Source organism: Vombatus ursinus, unplaced genomic scaffold (assembly GCF_900497805.2).
Source record: "Vombatus ursinus unplaced genomic scaffold, bare-nosed wombat genome assembly UNPS02009835.1, whole genome shotgun sequence".
In the NCBI taxonomy this organism is placed as follows: Eukaryota; Metazoa; Chordata; class Mammalia; order Diprotodontia; family Vombatidae; genus Vombatus; species Vombatus ursinus.
This window is the reverse complement of record NW_020949613.1, coordinates 4,790,626-4,795,390: the sequence shown is the minus strand read 5'-3', so window position 1 is coordinate 4,795,390 and position 4,765 is coordinate 4,790,626. Positions and strand designations below refer to the sequence as shown.

General features: G+C 34.9%; 1 pseudogene; it reads right to left on the bottom strand.

Annotated features, from left to right (window-relative positions):
• Nucleotides 1-1,688: 1,688 nt before the first annotated feature.
• Nucleotides 1,689-2,276, bottom strand: LOC114036363 (annotated as a pseudogene).
• Between the last annotated feature and the right edge of the window lie 2,489 nt (nt 2,277-4,765).

Here is a 4,765-nt window from a genome sequence, read left to right as displayed (position 1 = left end):
TAAATGGAAAAGAAGACAAAATATTGGAAAAGTGTATATTGGAGAGATTGTGGGAAAAAAGGAATGATGCATTTTGGGTTGAGTTGTGAATTGGTACAAGTATTCTGGAAAGCAATCTGGAACTGTGCAAAGAGACTTCCTAAAATACCTATGTAATTTCACCCAGACATTGCACTACTAGGTGTATGCCAAGGAAGTTGGTGATAAAGGAGAAACACACCATATGTACACTAAAATATTTCAGCAGCATTTTTTTGCATTACCAAAGAAATATAAATAAACTAGATATCAAATACTTGTAGAATGGTTAAACAAATTGCCATACATGAATGCAATAAAATATGACTCTTCATAAAGAAATGATGAATATGGACTAGAAAAAACCATGGAAAGACTTAGATGAGCAGCTGCAAAGTAAGACTAGCTGAACTCAGAATATAATATAAAATTATTACAATATATAATGGAAAAAATAACAGCAACAAAAATGAAATTGAATCTGGTAAAATTATAATTACCACACATGGGCCCAAGAAAGGTACATAAAGACATGTCCATTTGGTTCTTTGCAGAATTTGGGGAATATGACCACGATATATAAAATGTCATCCTTTTTTCTGTATGTTATTTAATTTTGCTGAATTCTCTAAATTTTTTTTTAAATTTCCCTAAAAAAATTCTTCCTTTTAAGGGATCTTTCTCTGCAAGTAGATAAGGGAGAGGAAATATAGAAAATGTAGATGATATGAAAACAAAAGATGTGAATACAAATTTATTTGAAAAAAAAGACTGGGTCAAATGTAAGTAATAAAAATAGTAAATAATTATATCAAGAAAGTGATGACAATTTGAAAATCTATCAAAACTTTTGAAGTGCAGCCAAGGGAGTTCTTAAGGGAAAATGTGTATCATTAAACACTTTTTTAAGCAAAATAGAAAAGTGAATTTAGCTTGCAACTAAAAGCAAGTACTAAAAATCAATCAATCAATCCACCATATAAACAGAAAATCTAAATTCTGAGAATCAAAGAAGAGACAAACTGTATTTTAAACAGAATAAAACTTGATAAAACCAAGGCCTATTTTAAAAATTATATTTTATTTTAACATTCATTTAAAAAAATTGAGTTCTCAATTCTCTCCCTGCCCATTGAGAAGGCAAGCAATGTGATATCAATTATACATGTGGAGTCATGCAGAGCGTATTTCCATATTAAGCTAATTTTAGAAATTAGATCTACTAGAGCTATTTTTTGAAAAGACACTTTTTTCAGTAGAAGAAATTAAAGCTAACAACTACATGAAAAATGCTCCAAATTATAAAAATAAGAGAAATATAGATTAAAACATTTTTTCCTCAGAGCAAGTTTAACAGATTTCCAAAAACATTAGATGGACTCAAGCCCCAAGGGATGACTATGTTATGAACATTGTTAACCTAGCACTTCGTTATTAGAGGGAGAAAGAGAGATACAACAGGCCTAAGGCAGGGGATCAGCTGTTGCTCTGAGGGAGAGGGAAAGACGGGCCATGAGGAGGAGACAACCCCAGCTACACCACACTGCCTTGACGATCTCTACAAAGGCCTTTCTTTTGAAAGCATGGGGAAGGATTAAGCGTGTTTGTTCTTGACCTGCAGACAGAGGCTAGGTGTGTCCCCCTGGGTTAGAATATCTACAAAGAGATGCTCAGTGCTGCTTGGAGAAGTGTTCCTTATTCCTCTGAACATCTGATTGGATCATATCTCTCCTAGATTTCCAGCCAGCTGGGCACACTTCATCATGCTTGTCTGTGAATTAGAAGAACTGGATTAGACACAATGTTTCTTCTACCAAGCAGCCCACAGGAAGGTCACTGATGGTGGCCTTGTGAAGAATCACCTTGTAATCAATGATGAAGATAGCCCCAAATGGAATTCCCTCATCTTGCTTAAAGATCTCATAATCTTGAGCAATGGTATGTTTGGGGTCAGACACCAGTGAGATAATCATGGCTTCCAGTCCATCTTGCTTTTTGAATAGGTTGACCCAGGCAAGGAGACAGAAGTGTGAGTCCACTGAAGCACCAATCACTTGGCAGTTGAATTTCTAAAATTCTTCAGCTCAGTCACTTAATACTAGGGCACATGAAGGTTATGCCCAAGGGGTAAAAGAAGAACACAATTTATTTCCCTTTGTAATCAGAAAGGCTGATGTCTTTGAACTGCCAATCTGATGTAACAGTTGTAGCTCAGAAACTGGGGCTAGGTACCCAGTCCTGGCATTTCCTGCCAACATGTTGACAACAACAGCTGTGCTCCAAAGATGCTGCTCAGAGGAAACATGAATAGGTGAGGAGCAGTTGGAGAACCAAATTAAAACAATTTTGATGTTCCACCACACTCCTATCAAGATTGGCTAAGATGACAAATGACAAAAATGGCAGATGTTGGAAGGTCTATGAGAGGACAATTTAATTATTCCGAAAAGAAAATGGAACTATACCCTAAAAGCTATTAAAATATATATACTCTTTGAACCAGCAATGCCCCTATTAGTCACATACATCAAAGAGGTAAAAAATGGAGAGTAGGCATTCATATGGTATCTACCAATGTAAAAATTGCCCTTGTATGCAGTTATCCTGTTCACATATGGCCTTCATATATCCATGTCCCAAATGTAATCTTTGTGTATGATCCTAGTCTACTATTATCTTTATTATTATGGTATTTCCCTATGTGCCTTTGTTTTGAGCTGGGTATATTCTCTAGATGAGTAGCAAAAAAAAATAAAGTAAAAAAATTAACCTGTTTTTGGGTCATGGTACAGAAAAGATTCTCACCCATAAAATATTTAGAACCTGAGTTAGCTAACCAGGTCCCATGGTTGAGGGAAGCACTGTATAATCTTCAGAAAATAATCTCTTAAGGCCTCATTTTCTTCATCTAGTTCCCTTCCATCTCTAGATCAAAAAAAATTCTTCTAAAATTTTATTATAATTTTTTGGTTTTTCATTTCTTTGGACTGGGGAAATAAATCTCTTGAATTCTTAGGACTAGTATCTTGAAGGTGAAATATGATAATTTAAGTCCTGGGCAATGAAAGTACCACAATTAAAAAAAAAAACAACCACACACTATAAGTACTAAATACTTTACAAGAGTACTCTAAAGTTTCCCCCAGATCCACTGAATATTTCAAGTCTCTTATTTTCAAAATACTGTTGTATTGTTTTCCTCTTTTTCTGAATATTTTAAGGAGATACAGTAAGCTTTGTCTAACCAAACAAATAACAACTAACCCAAACTGATTCATCAAAAGAATGAGCCAAGACGTCACTCTATCATCAAATGAAAGCATGATATTATTTATAAAGTGGCTGTCTCTTCTGCATTCAAGGGCATAATTTAGGTTTTGTGGTTCTATTTGTGTATGGTCTAGGGTGGGGGTGGGGGGAAACAAAACCTTAAATGAATGTATGAAATAAATCGATTTTTTTTTGGTACATATGTATTTTATAGTCTCTATCAAGGGTCTGAGGTAGATTCTAAGAAGAAAGACCACACAGAGCAGTATTCTTTCAATAACCTCCCAATTATCCAAATCAATCTCTCCAGTTTTTTTGATATGCAAATACATTCTTAAGATAGCTCCTGAAGGAGAGTGGTTGAGTACTTACCACTTGTTCGTCTTTGCCAGGAATGCCAGGATTTCACAGTATCCTACAGATGCTGAGGGGACCTGGCTCCTAGGACATTATAGGCTTGGGATTTGATTAGTGTTCACTTGGATATGGTATAGCATCCTTTAACTTTTATGGGAACCTGAAATCAATGTAAGTACTAGAAGGTATATGATAGTATGACTCTAGATTTCTGAAGATTGTAAGGTAATTGCTATATGATTATTTGAAGAATAATTGTGACTGTAACCAAAGAGGCCCAAGATTAAATGAAAGATGTATCTCATATATGTTAGAAGGTGATTTTGGAACAAAACACCCCTTTGATTTAAATGGCTATTCTTGAAAATCAAACTTTGATATTTGGTGACATCAGTGCAAAGGAGGAAACAGGTAAAGATAGTGAGAAATACATTAGAAGATGGGAATATGGAATGAGTCCAAAGACTTGTAGACTATGCAGAAACTTCACAGTTATACATCATTAACTCTTTACTCATGTAAAAGACATAGCAGAGAAGCATAGAAGAAGGATTCTTTATGGATGGTGTGAGTCTCCAAATATTCCTGTTTGTGGATGGCATTGTGCTTGTTCTATCAAGTCCAAGAATATTATAGGACCCTCTGGATGTGTTTCATAATCACTGCAAATAATTTAAATATCTACCAAGGAAAACAAAATGAAGAATCCTTATTGTTCAGATTTTGATATGCATTTTGATGGACAACTTAGAGAATTCATACATCAGTATAAATGGGTATGTTGGGTATATGTGGTATGAATGGGTATGTGTGTGTGTGTGTGTGTGTGTGTTTTCACATTTAACATATAGTGCAAATGGCACTAGAATTGTCCAAGTAAAGGAGGGTGGGCTGTATTTCTCTCAAGAAATTACAAAGCTCCTTCAACGACCACAAATTGCTCCTATGAAAAAAATCTTTTTAAAACTCATATTCTGCCCAAGTTCTTGTAAGGCTATAAGTAATGGAACACTATGTTCTCCAAAGAATTAAAACTGACTTTTATTTAGAGGACAAGAGAGAAGTGAATTGCAGGCTGCAACACATAGCAAAGAACTTTGAATAAGCATCTGAAGAAAAC